This window comes from Protopterus annectens, chromosome 6.part0 (assembly GCF_019279795.1).
Source record: "Protopterus annectens isolate FY-2018-M chromosome 6.part0, PAN1.0, whole genome shotgun sequence".
Lineage (NCBI taxonomy): Eukaryota > Metazoa > Chordata > Ceratodontiformes > Protopteridae > Protopterus > Protopterus annectens.
Genome location: NC_056737.1, coordinates 1,869,039,030 through 1,869,063,385, shown reverse-complemented (window position 1 = coordinate 1,869,063,385; position 24,356 = coordinate 1,869,039,030). Strand labels below are relative to the sequence as shown.

The 24,356-nt window shown below is 38.3% G+C and overlaps 1 pseudogene; it reads right to left on the bottom strand.

Moving 5' to 3' along the window:
• Positions 1-10,694: 10,694 nt before the first annotated feature.
• LOC122804032 lies at positions 10,695-13,857 on the bottom strand (annotated as a pseudogene).
• Between the last annotated feature and the right edge of the window lie 10,499 nt (positions 13,858-24,356).

Below are 24,356 nucleotides of genomic sequence, written 5' to 3'. Positions count from 1 at the left end.
GAATTGGCCAAAATAGATACACCAAAGTTAAATCTAAAACCAAATGACACTTTCAGTCAGTCTGAACTTAAAAATTTAAATACAAAATATGTTGAAATTCTGAATCGTAAAGTTTCAATAGACCTGGAAAAACCTAAACTTCAGGCATATTCAGTAAACCCTTTAAGCTTGCATAAACTTGCTCTTAGATCAAAGAAAATGAATAAACTATATGATATGAAATAAATTATAACACATATAAATAATTAAAAAGAAAGTAGAACAGATATCAAAGGTATGCTTGAGGCCTTTAAAATATTTTATGAAAATATAAATAATAATACAAACAACCTTGATAATGATGATATAGTTGAAACTTTTCTGAGGGAAAATATAAATAATAAAATAATGAGTGAACAAATAAAAAAGTGATAGACGATTCACTTTACCAGAAATAAAAGATCAAATAAAAAAGGGAGGTGATGAGGTATTGAGGTGCTGGGCTTAGATGGTCTTATACCAGAAATAAAATACTACTGGATGATGCATTTAAAATATTACAGAGAAATAAAAACAACTGCTGAAGTTCCCCCCATCATAGAAAGATTTCACATATTTTAAAACAAGATAAAGATCCTACAAAGTATTCATCATGCAAATGCATTTCACTTTTAAATGTGGACTATAAGATATTCATGTCCATTTTAGCTAATAGAATTAAAGTACTTATACCTACACTAATTAACAATGATCACACTGGGTTTATTTTAAATAGTCAAGTATATGATAATATAATAAGAATACATACATTAATAGACTATGCAAATAAAAATAAAAATAACTTTCTATCATTGGCCTCAGTTTAGATAAGATTTTTGATTCAGTTAATTGCTCATACCTGTTTAAAACACTTAAAGTATATCATTTCTCACCTGAGCTAATTGCATTAATTTCTAAGTTATACAATAACTCTTGTGATTATGTTAAAATAGGTTATTTTCTTTCTAATTCCTTTAAATTATGAAATGCACAAAACAAGACTGTCCATTATCACCTTTACTTTTTGCATTAGCTATAGAACCTTCTGCTAACAGTGTTAAGAACATTAATGGTATCAAAATAAAAGAAGACTTCAGACTAAAGTTTCACCTCTTTGCTGATGATATTTTACTAACAATAGGAGGTATAGAAAATTCATTGGAACATATAAGTTCTATGAGTCAGTTTGAAGAAAGCTCAAACTTAAGACATAATCATAATAAAACAAGTAGATTGTTAATTAATAAAACATTTTAAAAAACATACAAAAATAGTCCAACTTCAATTGGAACAGCAACCAAATGAAATACCTTGGTATGTCCATTATATCTAATAGTAAAGAAATGATGCAAACAAACTTCCAACAGGGTGTTGATAAAATGTTAGGTTTAGTCACAAATTGGAACAAATTCTTCTTTACCATGGAAGAATGATTAATGCTTATTAAGATGATAATTCTTCCTAAAATATTGTCTTACAAACTTTAATACTAATTCCACCAAAAAATGGTGAAGAAGATGAATAATATTTGACTTATTTTTTGTGGCATCCTAATAAACCAAGAGTTTCCTTTGATTGGCACAGAAAAAGTTGGGATAATGGTGGAATAGGATTCCCTGATATTGAATTGTATGGTACCTCAAGAACTGTAAAATTTATAGTGTTGTGTATAAATTCATCTTATGAATCAAAATGGAAAGAAATACATCAATCAATATTATTATTAAATAATAAGTATATCACAACCAGTCATAAACAAATAGGCCCTAATAGGTTTATCTGGCCATTAAGAGAGTTTTGTGTAAATGGAGTACACCCTCTTCTCAAATTCCCTATTTAAATAACATCATTTCCTCTTTCAAAAAGTTCACATATTCTAACCATCGTATTAAAGACTTAATATTTTTATATTTCCAATTGCATATACAAATGACTGCTTAGAAACTCATAACTTCAACAAAATGGTAGCATTGAAACAATAAAGTGTCTGAATTTGTTGGCATCAATTCTTGAATGACACTGATATATATACTGTTAAAAATGTAAGGTCCAAATGCAATCAAGATTCTGATAACTGATTAATTTTGCAAATATTTAGAGACTTTGTAAACATAGAGATAAATAAGATATTTAATCTAGATAAGAAATTGTTCCCCAAATTATTGGAATTCTTAATAAATATCAGTAATAATGCAATGAAAAATAAATCATATTTGTCATAAATTTATAAAATTCTAAAGTCAATTAATTTTGGAACTATTCCTCAAAAATGAATAATAAAGACTTCTCTGAAGAATACAAAAAAATAATATTAAAATCTATAGATAAAACCATGTCTTCATTATATTGGAACATTTGGAACAGCCCCAAACAGCTTCCTACTATGCAAACCCAAAAGGCTAAAAGTTACTTCCTGTAATGTCCTAGCCTTATCTGGAGATATCCATCCCAACCCTGGCCCTTGTCTCATTACAAACAACTCCTTCCCCCACCACCTACTTCTCCCATTACATTTAACCCTTTCCTCCCTTCCCCTTCTTCCTCTGCCTTCTCAATCAACACTCTTAAGTTCTTCACTATCAATGCCCAGAGCCTTAATAACAAAGTACACCAAGTACAAGCTTGGATTAACCACAACCAACCTGACATCTTAGCCATCTCCGAAACCTGGCTAAAACCCCTTATTGCTGACTCTGACATATCCACAGCAGTGACCTATTAAATAAAAAAGGTGGAGGCTCTACTCTAATCTACTCTAACCTTCTTTCCTTAATCCCTCTTCAAATCCCAACTCCACAATTCAAAAATTCTGAACTAACAGCAAGTCTCCTACAATTGAATAAACATAAGAATATCTGCATTATTTCCCTATATATCTCCCCGGGTGACAACATCTCTACCCTTGAAAAGATTCTTTATTGGGCCTCAACTGAAATAAAATATGAAGCTTACATTCTAGGTGACGTTAATATTGATTGGAATAAAATCAACATGCCTACTCCCTCCCTATCCATTAACCTCTACAACTTCACCCAAGTAATCCACTCAACTACCCGTCCTAACAAAAATCACCCCCAGGATCCATCATAGACTGGATCCTAGTCTCCCATCCAAACAAAATAATTCTTTCTGGCACTATCCCAGACACCTTTAGTGACCATCTCCCTGCTTTCATTCATCACTCAGCTAACTCCACCCAATATCAACACCATTACATTCCCACTCGTAATCTTAGCAACTTCAATCCCACAACTTTCTCAAACATTTTTAAACAAATTAATTGGCAAATCCTAAATACTCTTCCCCTTGACAAAGCTGTAGAACATTTCAACTCTGTCTTCCTAAATACTCTTAACTCCGTCTTCCTAAATACTCTTAACTCCCTAGCCCCTCTAAGAAACAAACAAGTAAAAGCTAATTCTGCTCCTTGGCTATCCAAAGAAACAAAACAAATCATGCACCACAGGGACAAACCCTGGAAGCTTTACCAGAAAAATAAAATGCCTACTACCTTGCTCCAATACACCCAACTCCACAACTATGTAAAAAATGAATCACCATGGACAAAAAAAACTACTACAATAAGCTTCAGTCCAACAATAATAAGAACCCAAAACAATTCTGGAAATCATTTAATTCCCTTCTCCATCCAGGGTCCAGGAATAATCCCTGACCTGGCACAATTGTAACTGAGCTCTCATTTCAACTCATTCTTTACAGAATCCATAGCTAACCTAACCAAAACTTTCCCAAACAACAATCCACACAACTCTCTTTCTTCAACACCCAACAACCCTAATAACTGTCTCCTTAATTTCCAGCTCAAACCATTTTCAACCATTATTATAAAAAGGTTCATAGCCATGGTCTAATGCCCCTGACAACATATCCTCCTCCCTCCTCAAATGTGCTGCTGATGGTATTGCTCTCCCAGTCAGTATCCTAATTAACAGATCCTTAAAAGAGTCATACATACCCAAACTCTGGCATTCAGCCTACATTCTTCCTCTTCACAAAAGAGGCAAAAACACCAATATTTCCAATTTCTGCCCCATTGCCCTACTCTCTCCAATATCGAAAATTCTAGAAAAATGTGTCCACCACCAACTTATGCCTTTCTTAACCCAGAATCAACTCCTAACACCCACCCAACATGGCTTCCGCCCTGGCCACAGCACCATAACTGCCTTACTATCCTTCCTAAAAACAGTCAATCGAGCCCGAGATTCTGGACTACTAGTATCCACAGTACTGCTAGATCTCTCTAAAGCATTTGACACCATTTCCCATAAACACCTTCTCTTTCATCTCGCCAACCTTAATCTCTCCCCTAATACTCTAACCTGGTTCTCCAGTTACCTATCAGACAGATCTCAAGTTGTCAGATGGAAGAACTCTACCTCCTCCTTCTTACCAACACCCACCAGCATTTCCCAGAGGTCCATCCTTGGACCCATGCTTTTCAACATCTTCATTAATAACCTTCACACTGTCATCCCTGACACAACAGTTATCCAATACGCTGATGACTCAACTTTAGTCTGTGCCGTCTCTAACCTTCCTGAACTACTGACTAAAACCCAAATAGCATTTTCTACTACTGAGAACTGAATGCACCAAAACCATCTCTCTCTCAACTCAAATAAATCTAAAATACTACTTTTCCCTCCAACCTGGGCTTTCTCTTATGACAAAAATGCTTTCAAAGTCCTAAGCCAAACCAACACTGCTATAGAAGTGGTCCCTTCTGCAAAACTTCTTGGCATTACCATAGATGAACACCTTAAATTTGATATCCACATACAACAAAACATTAAAAGGAAACCCATCAAAAGTTAGGTATGCTATATAGGAATAACCTCTTTCTCTCCAACTCTTCTAGGCATACCTTGGCAACTACCGACCTTTTACCTTCTTTACTATATGGAGCCCCTCTTCTAACTAATCTGTCTTCTCCCAACACCTCAAAACTTGAAATTTGCTATAATAAGATCTCTAAATTTGCAACTAAATCCAAAACCTCTATTCATCACTGCCTTACCCTACAATCACTCAACTGGCTAGAACTCTCTAACCACCTAGACTATCTTCAACTAACCACCGCTCACAAATTAATATTTTACCCAGATAAATGCCCAGCCTTAACAAACATCCTTCCCCCATACATCCCAAACAGATCTCTGAGATCTGAACACCAAAATGTAATCTCTATCCACAAACCCAAATGTCCTGCTGGCCAGCTTCTACTCTCTTTCTCTCTAGGTAAGAAATGGAACTCTCTCCCTCCTTCACTTAGGACTATACCAAACTCAGAAACCTTCAAGACCCACCTTTTCTCATACCTGTCATCCAAACGGAAATGTTCCTGCTTACACCCTACCTAAATTCAAGCAAATTTCCCCAATGAGCTCTCCATACTCCTTGCTCCACTCTACCCTCGAACTATTATTTCTATTCTCCTAAAATAGACTTCAGCTAACAGTCACTGATTAAGCAATTTCTCTCACTTGACTCCAAGTATGTAAATATTGTAAATATCACAGTATTTCTATTGTCTGCACAGCAAGTTTTTTACCTTAAACTAAAACATCTGCATGCTAACTGCCCCCCCTTCTAATGTAAAAACACAAGAAACCTCAGATCTTTATATTACAGACAGTTGATCATGCTGCGCTGAATGGAAATACCTGTAAACTGTGTTCTCTATTATCTGTTAACTGTGTTTTATGATGTACATTTTATGCATTTTGCATTTCCTGACTGTATGAATTTTATACATGTATTTTACTTTTAACATTATGTAACCATTATTGCATTGTATTGCTTATGGAGCTTTTCTCCCCAGGCCTCCACTGAAAATGGGCACGTTCTGGCCCAGTGGACTTCCCTGGTAATCAAACTGAAAATAAAATAAATAAACATTTTCACTTGGAAAATCCTTACACTGAACTTTTGTCACTCCTAACAAAATTGCAATTATGTATAAATCAAATAGAATTAAATGCTGGAGATGTGATTCTGAAATAATAGCTGATTAGATGCATATGGTATATGAATATGAAGTCATCACCACATTTTGAAAAGAAATTAATAACATCATTCAAGCTGCATGCTCAGATAGATGTAATATTTTTAAATCTATAGTTTTATTAGTTTTATTTAATGCTCCATTTCCTGAGATAATTCCAAAATCCTGAGTGCCTCTTCTTTGGTCTATTCTTGCTATAGCCAGAAAAGTAATTACTTAAAATTGGAAAAGTAAAGTCACCACCCTTGTGTTGAATTTATTAGTATGGCAAAACTTGTTTGCAGAAGTGAACTGCGTACTATAAAGATGAGAAATTCTAATATTACACATTCATATAAATTTTGGCTTAAACTTAAAGACTTGCTTGAAAAGTATTAATTGTTGATATGTATAACTTTGACATATTGATCAGCTGTGGACCTATGTGAATAGCTATTTGTTTTATAATTGATGTGTTTATCTATTGTTTTAAAACCAAATAAAAATATTTAAAAAATTAACAATATCTTTTTTAGTGAAGCTACTTTTAAAGCTCTGTTTTATGCCTTTATTATTGTTTCTGTTTATCAGTGACATCTGCCTCAACCTACTTAAGCCAAATGTTATAATGTATGCCTGTGATATGCTTGTACTGGAAGATGGCAAAATACATCAGTCTCTGCAAGCTAATCTGATAACACAATTCACTGGCCTCTAGCTGGCTTTTCTCAAATAGACTTCTACTTAATTATACCAAGATCAACTTCATACTATTCACAAGTGTAAAGAAACTCCCATTTTTACCAATTTAACTTTTTAAAGACTTGAACAGTAACACCATTCCTAATGAAAAAAAGGGAGATGAAGGCAATAATATGTCACTAGTAAACGTCAAATATTGCCCAAACAAACTCAAAAGGAAGCCCGCAACACAACTGGATACCAAGATGGATTTATTGGATCAGTTCGAAGTAACACACAAACAGGAAATAACGCAAATATCCTAGTACGTTTTCGACAAAAGTCTTCATCAGAATCATAACTTACTTACCAGCAGGGAAACCTTTAATTGTAATAGCTGTGGAATAGTATACTTGGCTATATGTGACCAATGTACCTCCTTTTATGTGGGGAAAACAGAAAGAAAACTGAAGTGTCATATTTATGAACATCTGTATGAAATCAAAAAACAGAATACCAAAAATGCATTGTACAGACACCAAACAACTTGTTCCAAAGCAGTATTTTTCTTTTTTGCTTTGGATTCAGTCCCCAAGGACATAAGGGGAGGCATGTGGGAGGACAAATTGGAATACAAGGAATTATACTGGCAGATAGTTTTGGAATGTAATAAACCTCCGGGCTTAAATGATTTTTTATCTATAAAGCCAGTTCTCAAATTGAGATCAGCTAAACTTTGAGAAATTAATTGTGATTCCCACTAAAGTCACAAAATGGCAGTGTTGTCCCACACACACACATATATATATATATATATATATATATATATATATATATATATATATATATATATATATATATATATATATATATATATATATATATATATATATATATATATATATATATATATATATATATATATATATATATTTTTGGAACCTGTGTTGGATTAATCGGTTGTTTTAAATGTTTTATTTATTGTTGTGATGAATTATATGCTTTTTAATTTTAATGGTAATAATCATGTACCTGTCATGGTTATATACACATTTTTAACTTTAATCTTAAATATGTGCTTTTAAGTACTAGGTTAAGAAATGAGTCTGTTTCCTTTATGGGTTTATTGCACTAATTGTTTGCTGTTTTTAATTGGACTGTTAATTAAAGTATGAATTGGACAGGGTATATATGTTTGTAATTAACTTTAATTTGTTGTTATGATTCTGATGAAGACTTTTGTCGAAAACGTACTAGGATATTTGCGTTATTTCCTGTTGGTGTGTTACTTCGAACTGATCCAGTAAATCCATCTTAGTATCCAGTTGTGTTGCGGGCTTCCTTTTGAGTTTGTTTGGGCAATATTTGACGTTTACCATTCCTAATGAGATGGAACAGAAATAAAACTGTATTTCGGCTTTTCCCAGTTAGGGGTCGCCACAGTGGAACTCCGGTCCACTAATGATTGGCAGTGAATTTTTACAATGTCGAGTTGCCAGCCTGGCACCCAACCTTCAAAGAAGGCACACCCATGCATACACCTGCCTGCATGTCTTAAATTACTTGACCGTGGGGAGGACATGCAGAGTCCGCACAGAAGGTGTTCCAGCCGAGAATCGAACCGGAGAGCCTCTTGTTGTGAGGCAGCAACACACTGGCCTAATGCTTAACCCACCTTTGATCTTTGCTAATCACACAGACATCCATCACCTCAAAAGTTATTGCTTAGTTAAAATTGTGTTATTCCATCTCCCACCTTTGTATCCCAGCCTCACATAATACAGCAGCCTGAAATGTTCTAATACCCAAACTTAACATAATTTTCCACTAATGAGCATGCATTCAGCATACCACTCTCAGAAACTTCAAACCAGAAAATTAAAAACAAGCAGCTTTGCCATCTTGACAACCCAAAATTCCAATCACTGTGATGTACTGGCTCTCAAAAACTGACATGGCTACTTTCTTACTTGATATCCTTGCATTCAAAATGTTATACATGGGATCTGTCCTCAACTCAAAAGAAAACTCCCTTTAAGAGAATAATATTACCCACTGAGTAGTCAAGACAACATTATCCCACTTTCTAGGCCATTATTCAAGCAAACAATAGGAGAAAAAGCATTTTCTAAAACTAATCCAGCTCTGTGAAGCTGCCTTCCAAACAAGGTAAAAAAGAATCACACCTTAGACGTTTTAAAAAAATCTTTGAAAGAATTCCCTCCTAAGGATGCCAACTGCATATGCTTCTGTAATACTGTCTCCTACTCCTTTTACTGAACCTCTTCATCTTAATGATTTAGATATTGCAACTGAATTAAACTTGGTATACAGGCTCATAGAATCATAGGAGTTAGAATGTAAATAAGCCACTAGGCCATTTCTGCCTTGTCAGTACTCACCCTTGGACTGTGCCTCTCTTCTCAAGGACAGCCAAGCCAGCCATACCAGAAGTGAATTTATGAATGCATGTCCAGTTATCCAGCTTGTTTTAAAGGCAGACAATGTGGCAAACTGCTTAACTTGTGAGGAAGTTTGTTTCTGAGAAAGGATAGGTCCTGCAAGACAAATCTATCCCTATTCCTTGTCTTATTTATTGGAGTAGAGTTACAGCTATGGCTGTAGTGATAGCTAGACTGCTTGATTTATTAATGTATAAGAGTTCCTATATGAGATCCCTTATAAACCTATAAGCAAAGCCCAAATCCCTCCTAAGGAGTCTATATGAAATTGAGTATTGGGACAAAGCTTCCAGTTTTTCTTAGTAGTCAAAGTCTGTAGGTCCTTGGTCATTTTAGTTATAAGCAACAGTAGTCTTTCTAATTGCTTGATATGCTTAGTAAGGTATATCCTAAAGGGGATATTGTCCTCAATGATGGGCCTAATCAGTGTGGAGTAAAAGGAGGTGAGGACTTCTTTTGATCATGAAGAAATGCATTTAGGTATCAGCTGTGCAAAGCAAAAGGATTTCCTAACCACTGTTATAATGTGATGGTCAAATGTAACACAGATTCACCAAGTACCCAGATCTCTGATGACATTAGCAAGAACTATGAGGGTGCTTACCAAATGCTACAGTGTTGTACTTTTTGGCAATAGGCTTGAGCCCATTTCCAGTCCATTGGCAATTAGCATGTGTAAACCTTTGTAGAGAGGGACATAAAGTCTCTTAACTAACAATTATCCACAAACTTCATTATCCAGATATCCTCATTTGATAACTGGAGATTAGAGAAGTAGAACCAAACAGAGGCCTCAAGACACAGTCCTGCAGAGGTCCACTAGTCACCTTCATGCTCTCAGGGAATGTCCCTACCCCACACTCTCACTATGTGTCCTCTGTCTCTAGGCCAGATGTCTCCTAACCACATACAGGTAATTTTTGAGTTGCTCCAATTTGTTTATTATATTTTGCATGTGGTATGATATTGACTGCCTTAGTGAGATCACAGTATGCTGTGTTATCAGCTTGTCCATAGTCTATGGCATGAGCAACTCTCTCAAAGAAGTTCATAAGATACATATGTTCATAGATTAGGTTCATAGATCTGTACTAGGCTAATGGCCCTGGAGCCTTTACAAGCCTAGCCCATAGAAGTGCCCTGGCATCGTGCTGCTTGATGTTAGTTCCCAGTTATTCAACAGCAGCATGAAGCTCATCAGTCTGGGCAACCTGATTAGCAAGGGCCTTTGCTACATTACATATGATAAATGAAATCCCTGTCATATTTTATGACAGAAAAATGAAGAACAGCAGCAAAAACAGTACCCCAAAAATCAGGAGCTGCTTAGTTTGAAATCATGTATACATTCTAACTAAATGGATTCTGTGTAAAAAAAAAATGAGACAGCATCCTCTCATGACATCCCAAAGCCACAGTAAATTAAAATAAGTCCATTTTGACTTCTAGACTACACCTGAGCGCATCTCAGTAATAAGTGGCATTTAAAAGTATTCGGTTCTGTTTCAATTTCAGAATAACTGGAGCTAACACAGCCCAAAATTTTCACTTTCACTCTCTATCCTCTCCTGCTCAAATGATTTCACTAGTTCTTCCACCCATTTAAGCTCAGATGCAACCTGCTTTGCCAGGGCTTTGTAGCGGTTCTCCATTTTCCCAAAATGACGCTTCAATGAATTGGCAGACAGCTGAGCAGCCTTGATGTCATCCTGTGTCTGCTTCTTCATAAACTGAGTCTTCATTAAGTCATCATGGAGTTGTTGCAGGTCCTGGCAATTACTCTCATTCTCTTATTATTTATTTATTTGGAGTTGGTTTACCAGGATAGTCCATTGGGCCAAGAGAACCCGTTTTCAATGGAGTCCTGGGGAGAAAAGCTCCAAAACAAAGGTTACAACGAATATTATAGCATTTTTTGATTACAAAAACAATGTTATAGTAGTTTACAATTACAAACATTAGGAGGTTAAAGACAATGCTTTAAAATGGTGGTAACAAAAGATTTCAGAAGTTAAAATTCAAACAGTTGTGGACTCAAGACAAGGCAGAGATTAAGCATTTATAATGTAGTGTTTATATTTCATTTTGTTGAAAACAAAGATTTAAGCAGGTGCAGTAAAACATTCTTTAGGTTAAATTTTGTAGAAATATCAGAGCATAGCTATGGTAAATATACAGTTTCTAGAGAGGAATCTTAGGATTAGAGAATTATAAGATGTTGTTGCAGTTGGCTTATTATTTGGTAACTGTTGATGTATGATATAGAAGCCTATAAGAAGTGGAGAACAGACTATGAGGGATGGGAGCAGGAGCATTCCCATGAGGATGTTAGGTGTGAGAGCAGTGACTTTTAAAGCCAGGGAGGTTGGTGGTGGTACGGATGGAGGGAGGGAGTTCCATAGGTGTGCTAAACTGAAGGATAGGAGGTTTTGTCCTGGAGTATGAAGGGGTTTGTATAGCTCAATTAGGTTTTGGTTGCTAGAGCGTAGGAGTCTTTGAGGTAGGTGCATTTTAAAGGTAGAGCTGAGAGAAGGACAGAGGGAGGGATGAAAAATTAGTTTGTGAGCGAAAGTTAGCTGAGTATAGGTGAGATAGTTGGGGAGTTCTAGCCAGTTAAGTTTGTGAAGAGATGTGCAGTGGTGGGTAGATGATTTGTGGCTTGTGGCAAATTTTGCAATTTTATTATAACAGGAGGACAGTTTTGTTTTGAGAGATGATTGCAGGTTTGTAAGGAGAGGGGCTTCATAAAGAAGGGAAGGGATGAGAAATGTAGTAGCGAGAGTGAGTTTAGTAGATGGGGTGAGGAATCGATTGTGTCGGTAGGGCATACCTAGTTTTTGGTGGGTTTTATTTATGTTTAGTTGTAGGTGGCTGTTGAATTTCAGTTGCTCATCAATCTGGACTCCAAGTAGTTTGGTTTCAGATACCAATTCAAGGGGTGTGTTATTTTGACTATTTATGGAGAATAGCTTTTTATCAATGGTTCTGTTTTTTGAGGGGGTAAATACCATGAGTTTGGTTTTTGATGCATTGAGTGCAAGATGATTGTCCTTCATCCACTGTTCTGTGGTAGTGAAGGCATCTTGAGTTAGTTTTAAGAGAGTGGGGATGGAAGTGGCTGCACAGATAATTGTAGAATCATCTGCATATTGAATAAGTTTAGCATAAGGAATTGAGTGGAAGAAGTCATTTATGAATATGTTGAAAAGGAGAGGACCCAAAATGGAACCTTGGGGGACACCAGTGGGTGTGTTAAGGAAAGTGGAAATGGATTTTTTCCACTTGACAGCTTGTTGCCTGTTGGAGAGATAGCTGGTGAACCAGTTGAGAGAAGGGGTGGATAGGTTAAGGTTAGATAGTTTAGTTAGGAGAAGTTTGTGAGAGATAGTATCAAAGGCTTTAGAGAGGTCAAGAAAGAGGGTAGATACAATACAGCCTGAATCTCTGGCTTTATTTACAGTTTCCAGGAAGGAAACTCTTCATTGTACCAGGATTCCTTTTCTTCATAGATAGATACCAACACTTCAATATCATCCTGGAAAGACTTTTTACTCTTTTCCAGCTCCTTCAAGCTTTCCTCAGCACAGTTGATCTCCTCCATGACTTTGGTGTATCTCTCAAAGTTGACATAAGTGTTATTAGGCGGCATTCTGGAGTAAGATTTAATGGTGTACTCCTTCAGTCGTGTTGTTTTCAGCCGTCTATCAGATCTCTTGTCATTGTCCTCTTGTCAAACGTTTCTCCTCTTGATCACCTTAATCCATGGATGTTGCAGACTGTCCTCAATAGTCATTCCTTTTTTGGGATCCTTAACCAACAATCTTCAAATGAAGTCCTTAGCAAGTTCACTGGTATTGCTGAAATATTCATCATCAAAATCGTAGTTAACTGCTGAGATGTTGGTCTCCTGTTTTGTTTCACCCAGGAAAGGTGAAGCTCCACTCAAGAGAATGTATGGGATAACACCAATGCTCCACATGTCTGCCTCCAGACCCAATGGCTCATAATTGACAATTTCTGGAGCCACAAACTCTGGTGTGCCAAAAATATTTTTGAACTCTGTCCCTTCATCTATTTTGTGTGCATTTTCAAAGTCAATCAGCTTAATGCATGGATTAGGGACATTTTTGTCTAAAAGCATGATGTTTACGGGTTTGAGGTCAAAGTGTGCTATCTTTTTGGAATGTAAATAATGAACTCCATCCAGAATCTGCTTCAAGAACTGTGTTGTCTCTTCTTCAGTAAGTGACTCTTTTTCTGCCAGGAAGTCAAAAAGTTCACCCCCAGACACAAGCTCCAGGATAAGAATCACATTGGTCTTATTCTCATAGATGTCATACAAAGTAACGATATTTGGGTGTTTGATCGCCTGCAGGATGCTAACCTCCCGCTCAATCTCCTCTATGCTCACACCACGACAACTGGAGGAGAGATGCCATTTTTTAATAAACTTTGCAGCATAATCAACTCCTGTGCTCTTCTCTCTGCATCTTTTCACAATGGCAAACTGCCCACTCCCAAGTTCTTCTCCCATTACATACAGTTCTTCCACATTCTCCTGCCTGAAGACCAACATAGTTGCAGCCAGCAAAAGACTATACGCACTTCACATAGACAAAGATCCTCCAATCAGGAATTGTCACAGAAAATTTTGTTCAACAGGATGTCACTTATTCTCTATTAGCTAAGCTACCATCTTAGCCTCCGGTATGTACCGCAAGTGTCACGTGAGATGATGGCACTGACCAATAGTATTAGGGCGGGTACCCAAGCCACAGTCAAGTCTCCTAGTACTGTTTTTTTTTTTTTTTTTACTGCCAAGGCGGGATGGGAAAAATCCTTTAGGCTGGAAGCTTCCGGCTCTGTGGATATTATTTGGGTCGAGGCATTAGACAGGATTTACTCTTGACAAAGACAAACTGCTGGCTTTGCATATATGATGCCTTAGCCTGATGAGTCTATAATTTCTGGGTTCTGAGATGGAGTCACACTGGCTGTGCACCACTCCTGTGAGAGAACACTAGTTGATAGGTTCAGTCTAGTGTTTGATGAGTGGGTCCACCAATACTTGCTTAATGCTATTAATTAAGCAAATGGGTATGTTGTTAGGCCCCCACGGATGAGATATTCTTCTTTTTGGAAAGTATCTTTAGCATGTGCTCTTTCATGAAAATAGCTTGCATGATTCCATCAGGAATAAGTGGGTTTGGAACAGAATGTCTTAGGGGTAAAGTTGCCATTAAATGTATTTGCCAATATGTTTAGCAATATCTACTGGATCTTAATAGTTAGCACTATTGTAAATAACTTCAAGACTTGTGGTTGTCTGTGGCTAATAGGACTAGTCTGAGTTTGCAGGAGATTTTCATTTTTCTTATGTCCTGTTTTTATTTTCTTATCTAGCATTTTGATGTTCTCCTTAATTAGGAGTCATTTGTTGTGATATATAGTTTCAGGAGAGTCTTCCTTTTATTACATAATGTTTAATGCTTGAGGATCACCATGCTGGTTTGCTTTTAAACCTCATCATTTGTTTGGATTTAGTTGAGACTGACAATTTAATACATTTGTTCAGGGGTGAGTACAATCTTTTACATAACAACATTATGAGTAATACTGTTACAGTCAAATTTAGAGCCTTTCTCATACAACTGTAGGATATCTGCAATGTTAAAATTCTTGAATTCTATGATATTTTTTCAGTCAGTTTGAATGTTTTGCTAGAGAAGGTTATTGGTTTGTTGTCTAACTTGATCAATGAGAAGGATACCTTGGGGATGGTACATACAGATGCTAAGTATATAACAATCTGGTAGAGGGAGTTCTTATTTATAAAATCTAAGAATTGTTGTGTATATCTTCTGAGCTGGGAATTTCTGGTTACAGGCTTATAGTGCCTGCATATTTGAACTGTTTCTTACTGAAATTGGTACACCTTGTTTGCTGTAGCATAGACTAGATCCAGGCCTGCTGAATCTAGCTTTATTTGTATGCTTGTTGTTTGTTTGCTTGTTATTTCCCTGAAATGCTAATTCCACCTAAAACGCGGCTTTTCAACGCTTCTGTGGATCCCTAGTGATATCTGCATTGCTTACTGTACTTATTTCCTTGTTTCACTTGAAAGAAAGTTACTGTTTGTCATTTTTGCATTTAAGTTACCTGTAACACATTGCATTTAAGTTACCTGGCACTTGCTCACTAAAGCAATTATATAAGTCAGCACTAAAATATTAAAAGCACTACATCCTCACACACTCCCCTTGAGTACCTTGTTCCCCATTGGCCCTTTTTTTTCAATTATAAAGGAATTGCCAATACTGTTCTAGCATGTCCAAAGGTCAGTTGTCAATCTCCTCTTCGGTCCAGCTGGTGAATCTGTGAATCTTGAGGCAATGTTACAACTGCCTCATGTACACAGACAACCCTCTCCTCCTCCCAACAAATTCCAACACATGTGAGAGATGCAACCATATAGCCATACTGGAGGCTAAGCTCTCTCAACTCAGTACTGGCGAAACCAGTCAGGAGGAGAAGGAAACCACACTCACTACAATTCCAGTCTCACATAGACCTACCATGACAGCAAACCAAACACATAAACACACAAAAACATACTCGGAGGCTCTAAATAAAAATATGCCTAAGCAGCAGAGACCTCCAAAGCAGACACCCAAGCAACCGCTACCCCAAAACAAAACACGTGCAACACATAGCTCACAAAGCCAGTGTGCCAAACAGTCACAGCCCTTAAGGCTAAACAACACACCTGATGCACTTGTAATAGGTGACTATATCATCAGGCACACTGACGTCCCACTCACCAGGCTAAACAAGGAGAAGGTCATGGTGAGCTGCCTGTCGGGCACTAGGATCCACCACATAACACAAGCACTCAGGTCACTCCAAGGCAAGTACAAATATGACTCAGTCATTTTCCATGCTGGTGTGAATGACCTGAGATGTACCTCCCTGGACTACATGAAAAGAGACATAGAGGAGCTCTCTGAGCATGTAGCCCAGGCCGGTATGACCCTGACCTTGAGTAACATCTTACCCTCACCAAGAATGATGCCACAATATGAAGACAAGATGATCAATTTCAACAATAGGCTTAAGTATTGGTGTCATTCAAAGGGGATCAAATACCTGTCAGCCTGGGATGACATGCTCGACAAGCCACGATACTTCACTAGGGACGGCTTGCACCTGTCACCCCTGGGCTTTCGGATATTGGCAAAGGCTCTTGCTACCCCCATAGTGCCTTTTCTAGGCAAGGCTCAAAAGACAAACCCACCTCCATAGGCATCACAACGGATAAGAAACTAAGAGTAATGCTGCTCAACGCCAGAAGTCTAAACCTCAAGATGCACACACTCAAAACTCACCTTAGCATGGAGAACATCGATATCTGTGCAGTAACAGAAACCTGGTTCAAGGCTCCCGAGAGCACCCCAGCACTACCAGGTTATACCTCATACCATGCTTTTTGGCCCCAAAACTTGGAGCGAACCACAAAAGGAGGGGGAGTATCAATATTTGTCAAAGATACCCACACCTCCAGGTTGGTGGCACAGCACGAAGCATCAGAGACTATCCATGTGCAACTAACAGTGGGTAAAACTGCCTTCCAATTTATAGCCTGCTACAGACCACCCTCCCAAACCCAGGAACCTCACTCAGCCTTCCTGAGAACACTGGAAAATATGAAGGTCTCTCCAAACACCATTATATTGGGCGACTTCAACTACCCAAACATAGACTGGGAGCATTACTCTAGCTCCAACACCCTAGCCCAAAGGTTCCTAGAATTTATAAACTCAAATGCTATGGAACAACTTGTTACCACTCCTACAAGAGGGGAAAACATACTGGACCTGATCATCACCAACATGGGGACTCTATGCTCCGGACCAGAAGTGTATCCCTCACTGGTAAGATCAGACCATAAACTAATCTCACTGGATATTCACATCCCGACTCCACCCCCTGCCCTGAAAACCACAGTGAAAAACTTATCTAAAGCAAATTTCACACTCCTCAAAACCAAGGTGGAATCCTTCAAAGTCTCCGGGCCTGTGGAAAATACGGCCCAGACCGCAGAATCCTTTAAAAACGCATTCTATGAACACCTTCAGGAATGCATGGACCATGCAATCCCAAATAAAACCAAGACCCAATCCTCCAAAGGCAGACGTCCTGTCTGGTGGACCCCAGCCATAAACAAACTATACAATAGAAGGAGGAAGCTACTACATGATAGAGCAAAATCCCAAAAAGGGAAGGCATCTCTGATCAGTATTAGCAAAAATCTATGGGCACTCATAAAATTGTCTAAGGCCAGCTTCAAGAGAAAAATTGCACAGGACACTAAGGATAATCACAAGGCTTTCTTTAGTTATGTTAGGAACCTGGGTGGGAATTCCCAGATATGCTCAGAATTAGTCCAAAATGACAAAAAAAACACTGAACCCACAGACATTGCCAACATCCTAGCTGACAGGTTCAGCGCAAACTTCTCCCCGCCCCACCAAAAGGGCAAATAACTATCCCAGCAGAGTGCTGCCCCCCTGACATCTCAGATGCTCAGGTAAGAGCTGCCCTCTCCAAAGCAAAAAACACAGCATCAATGGGACCAGATGGTGTCCCGGGCTGCGTCCTACATGAACTCCAAGAAGAGCTAAACCCAAACATAAAACTACTGTTCAGTCTCAGCCTTACTACAGGATATGTACCCAAAGAGTGGCATACAGCAACAGTGGTCCCTATCCACAAAGGTGGTGCCTCAATGGATCCTGGAAACTATCGCCCCATAAGCCTGACTAGCTTGGTCTGCAAAGCTATGGAAAGGATCACCATGGACCTCATAAATAAAGATATTGGGGACCTACAGACACTGGATCCTACACAGTTCAGCTTTGTTAAGGGCAGATCCTGCCTCTTAAACCTGGTTGATTTCTTTGAAACAGTCACCAAGGCCATTGACAAGGGGAAGGTGGTCCACACAGCCTACCTGGACCTCGCAAAAGCCTTCAATACAATACCCCACTCGGACATTATAGACAAGCTCACCAGCTTAAATATAAACCCCTATGTCACTAGATGGGTTGCAAACTGGCTCAAGGACAGAACCCACATGGTTAGAATTGCTGGAGCCATGTCAGACTCCAAACCAGTTACAAGTGGCATCCCACAAGGCTCAGTCCTGGGACCTCTCTTGTTCGATATATATTTCTTGGAGGTACAGGCCAACACGGAAGGACTGTGGCTGACCAAGTTCGCAGATGACTGCAAACTGGGTGCCATAATCGACTCTCCAGCCGACACAAGCATCCTCCAAAAGAGCCTCATAGAGGCAGACAACTGGTGCCAGAGCCATGGCCTCAAGCTAAACGCCAAAAAGTGTATAGTCATCCCCTTTGGCAAAAACAAAGTGCCCAGAAATTACCACATAGGTGGTAATCCATTAAGTACAGAAGAAGTAATTAGGGACCTGGGGACCCAAGTTGATAGCAATTTCCCATTTGACAACCACGTGGCCAAAGTGGGTAGAAAAACATTTTATATAGCCCACCTAATCATGAAGGGATTCACATTTAGATCAGGGGAGGTCATCGTGCCTCTTTACTCATCCCTCATCAGGCCCATAATTGAGTACAATGCCCCTTTTGGGATGTACCTTACCAGACACCTGCAGCAACTGGAAAGACCCCAAACATACCTCACCAAGAGGATCAAAGGGCTCAAACAGATGCCATATGCTGCCCGGTTAAAGAAACTCCAGCTCTACTCAGTGGCATACCGCCTGCTCAGAGGCGATCTGTGCCTGATGTATAAAGCCATGTCCAACCCGGAATTAATGGACATGCTGCACCTCAGAAAATCCAAATCCCATCGAGCTACGCTCGAGAGACTTGAACCTCAGCACTGAAATAAATAGGACATGCTGGAGGGACAGATTCATAACCCAGAGGCTCCCTTCACTCTGGAATAAAATCCCAGTCCAGGTTAGGCAGAGTCCCTCATTGACTCTCTTCAAGAGGAATCTTGATGAGTGGATGGGAGATCATAGGTTTACCCCGGGTATCACTTTTGTGTCACTGTTAGACAGAGGCACAGTATACTAACCTCGAAAAAGGGCATAGCAAAATTCATTTAAAATGGGTGGCGAAAGCCAAACACACTCTGGCTAGGCTTATAAATGCCCTAGGGCAGATAGCCTAGTATGAACCTATGAACCTATATCATACATTTTTGGTGTAGGTCTTCTAGTTAATCACTGGGTAGTTAAAATCAGCTAGGATAGCAATGTTCCTGCTTCTTGGTTGCTCATCAAGAATATTTAAGAATGCTGTGTGATTTTCTGGAGAATGGGAAGTGGGGTTCTATAGGTCACAGTGATCTGATAATTAATCTTACTTAATGTGATTTGAAACTCCATAAGCTCCATTTGAGTGCCTCTAGGTATCTGTATTGAGGTAATGTGGTCCCAAACAATATAGATATGCTACCACGGTTTCCATGAGGTCTAAACTAGTGGTAAGCACATTTAATATGGCAGGGGAGACTGCTCTTTTGGCACATAAACCAGATCTCCAAAACAACACATACATGAATGTGATCCAAATGCAGGAGGGCATCAATGGCTGGCAGTTTGTTGTTTAGACTTCTAGCATTAAGTACAGCCACCTTAATATTGTCCAGTGGTTCATTTGGTTTGAAAGTTAGGTTGGGAGGCCCATCAGCTGGGCCGTGCCTAAAGAAGGCACAATAAGGGTAGCAAAATCTCTCAGCAGTATGAAGAAGCCCTGAAATGAAAGGTGCAAGCCATCACTGGTAAAACACGTACGGTTGTCAAGCATCTCATCCCTAGCTGACACATACTAGATCCCCCTAGAATGACACCAAGTGTTTAGCCAATTGTTAGTCAATTATCTTTTTTAAGCAATATGCACTTGTAAAAATGAATAAATATATTTACCTCCTTGTACATATTGTATCTATATTCTATTAATGTTTCAGTGTATTGTATCTTTTTTTTTTTTAGCAAACTCTGCACATTGTCATATTGTATTTGATGTCATATTTTCAAACCTTAATATTCAATGAAAAGGGCTAATTGGCCAGCTTCAGTACCAAGTAAACAAATTGTAAATAAATAAATAAATTGATTTATTTAATTATATCTTCTTGTTTGCCATTTTTTGAGATGCAAGTCAGCTGATCTTTTAACCCTTTTAAGTCACTTTTCTGGTATTAAAGGCAAGGGTAAATATTACCAAACGAGAGGTAGTTTTGTTCCAACATGTTGTGTTTTATTGCAGACTTGCTTTTACTCCCTACAGCTGACTTTCAGCTGCACATTCTTCTCTTCTCATTCACTGAGTCTACCAGATCTGCCTTATACTCCTCCGGGCTAATTCCAGCCCACATCTGAGGTCCATGAGGCAGCTGAGAACACTGGCGTAATTTCATAGTATTGCTGTGGAATGAGTGTAAGTACTACAATTGCTGCATCAGTAGGAGGATGCTTGCTGCCATGCATGCCCAAGCTCCGACCTTGAAGCACAGAGCTCACAAGATCTTAACACTGCTACTGATGTGAGCCTAGACTGCCTCTCTCCCCCCAGGATAGGTCATGTCTCAAAAGATAAACAATAAGCTGAAGTAGCCTGAGAAATGTTATTCTAAAAATATAGACAGAAGGAAGCTGTGTAGATCACCTTTGGACTGCAGAAAAACAAGTATGAGATACTGCTACACGTTTATTTTGTCTGTACTAAAAAAGATATAAACCATTATTTTTCTTGTTTAATAAAGCCACATTAATTTATGAGCTTGCTGCCTCTGTTACTGATGCTGCCTTACTTGATACTGCAATGTTGGGAAATGTGGGCAGATTCAACACAATGTTTTCCAAGTCAAAATGATCCTCAGTTAAACATTTTGCTGTCTGAAAGACCATTAATCAGACACATTTCCCCAGCTGGACAGACAGTATACTATAGTATGGGCTGGAAGCTTTTGTGTTTAGCACATCAGTACTGTTGTTTTCTGCCTATGAAATTTCTGTGATAAATGGTTTCAGACTAGTGTTGCTTCAGCCAAGGGGATAGTAGAAATTGTCAAGTCTGTGGTGATGCCAAATATAGTTAAGCAAGGGGAGGAGGAAAACATTGAAGTGTACCTCATGGTCTTTCAGTAGTACATTCAGCAGGAGAAATGGGAGTGATTGAGCTAGAATACTTTCAGCCCAGTTGACTGGCAGACTTTAAAAACCTCCATGGGTATGGAAAGGCCTGATTAACAAGGCAGTGATAAGGAAAACAAATAACATTTACTCAAACTGGTGTTACCGCTGAGACAATCTCATCTGGTCATTTTCTCCTAACAAAATGTTAGGATTTCAATTATGTGATTTAAAACATACACTTAAAGCATGGTTAGATCATGAAGGTCAACAGGTCTACAGGCTTCCTGACTGCAGTGGTACAGCGGTAGCATTGTCGCCACACAGCAAGAGGTTCTCTTGTTCGATTTTCGGCTGGGGTTCCTTCTGTGTGGAGTCTGCATGCCCTCCCTGTGTTTGTGTGAGTTTCATACGGGTGCTCTGCTTTCCTCCCATGTAACAAAGACATGCATCTGGAGTGTTTGTCCCTGGACCTCTGGTGAAAATTGGCTTTGTTCCTGGTAAGCAAATAATAAATAAATTTACACTTAACTGAATCTTAGTTACCTAGATGACAACAATGAAATTTCACTAAACTGAAACTGCACATTACTGATTTTTTTTACAGGGAAGAGAGACACTTGACTAACATTGAACCAAAAAACACACTGCAGTATGTCAAACCCACCGAGGTGGGAGGCTATGCGCACCACACCCCAATGTGGGTGGCTATGCCCTCACACCCCCTTAACTAAATATACCACTTCTGGGATTGCAGTACAGTGGGGAAAAATGCAAATTTTCCCATGCTGGCCAAGTGTCTCAATTCCCTGTAAAAAAAAATTTGGTAATGTGCAGTTTTGGTTTATTGAACTTTTGTTGTTCTTATCTCGGTAAACTAAAATAGTTAAGTGTAAATTCAGTCTACACAAGTAGACCCGGGTCAACATACTAAAAGTAACACGATGGATATTTTAGCAATTGATAAATTTCAAAGACTTTACCTGTTATTTTAAGAAAGTGGGTGGGTTAAGATGACCTCAGTTCTGATGAATAGAGAGAGAGTGCAATGCAATGAAACTCTGTTTATAACTGAGAATTTTAGATGAATGGTAAACACAGGATTAACATGTGATAAATAGAAATTAACAGCTGTAGTCATACTCTCTTTTAAATTTAAAAAAGGGGTCACGTAGATATATATATATTTTTAGTAATAATAGCAATTTTCTACCTGTGACAACTATAACCAATGAAAAGCATACTAATAATGTTGAACAAATGAAATGTAATAAATTGTCTGCAATAATAGTTGAGTCAACTTCCTAATGATTTTGTTGATGTCAGAGAAATACAGGAACTAGTAAACTCAGATAGTATGGTGACACTTATAAAGTAACAATATTTATGTTAAAATGGACCCTTAATAAAACAGAAGTTTGCATTCATGGATGTAAGAAACATAATCTCATTACCCTATAGAAATGCAAACTGCATTTAGGAAAGTAGTTGCTCTAGCCCCCAACTTAATACATGTTATGATAAAAGGGAAATAGTAAACTCAAGTAGTATGGTTACACTTATAAAGTAAAAATATTTATGTTAAAATGGACCCTTACTAAAACAGAAGTTTGCATTCATGGATGTAAGAAACATAACCTCATTACCCTATAGAAATGCAAACTGCATTTAGAAAAGTAGTTGCTCTAGCCCCAACTTAACACATGTTATGATAATAGGGAAATTTTTTTTTCCACTTTAAAGATTTGTGCATGCAATGGGAAGAAGTCAATCCGTTTGACAGACCACCTTATAAATGGGAGGATGGGGATCAGCAAGTCAATAACTCAGCAGGTACAGCTCTGCCTAAGCTAGAAAAAGAGGTAGTAACTATAAGACCTACTTATAAAATACATAGGTTCATAGGTTGGTACTAGGCTATCGGCCCTAGGGCCTATACAAGCCTAGCCGTAACAATTCCCTGGCTATTTCTTCCCACAGTATTTACTTCTCTGGACCCCTGTCTAGCAGGGTGAATTTCCTATCTCCCATCCAATCATCAAGGTTTCTTTTGAAGAGTGCCAAAAAGGCACTCTGCTTGACATGTATGGGCAGTCTATTCCAGAGTCTGGGGAGTCTCTGGGTCACGAACCTATCCCTCCAGCATGTTTTGTTCATTGTGATGACAAGGTTTAGATCCCTGAAGCATGTGTCTCTGAGGGATTGGGATTTCTTTAAGTGTAGCATGTCCAACATCTCTGGGTTTGACATGGCCTTGTATGTTAAGCAGAGATCGCCTCTGAGTAGACAATATGCTACAGAGTATAGGTGGAGTTTTTTAGATGGTCAGCATAGGGCATCTGCTGTAGACCTGTGATTCATTTAGTGAGGTATTTCTGCGGCCTTTCCAGTTGTTGCAGATGTCTTGAGAGGTACATACCAAATGGGGTATTGTATTCTATAATGGGTCTAATGAGGGATGAGTACAGTGGAACAACGGCCTCCTTTTTCTGGATGTAAAGCCCTTAATGATGAGGTGTGCCACATAGAAGGATTTCCTGACTGTTCTGGCGATGTGGTTATCGAAGGTGAGTCTAACAAAAATCAAGAAACTATATTAAAAAAACAGAGGCAATGCATTTTGGATAAGGATTCAGAGAGAAGAAAAACATGTACATTTCTAAAATGCATTATAAATAGATATACCACCATACACATATGACAAAATAGCATGCAATAGCTGAATCAGTATCAGGAAGAAAGTATTGCAGTCTGGAAGAGTTGCAAAGCTTGATATATAAGTATTATTATAGTCTAAAAGTGATGCAAATCAGGGACTAGAAATGACTAGCAGAATTGAAGTGAAGCAATCACTCACTAATTAGGTATATTCTAGGGGAATTAAGTAAAAAGTATAGAATATGCACACGTTTTTGTTAAGCTAAAACAGAAAACTGGACATCTGAGGTTAGTTTTAGTCCCTTTTGCAGACAGCAAATATGTTTCTAAATATGATGGCCCA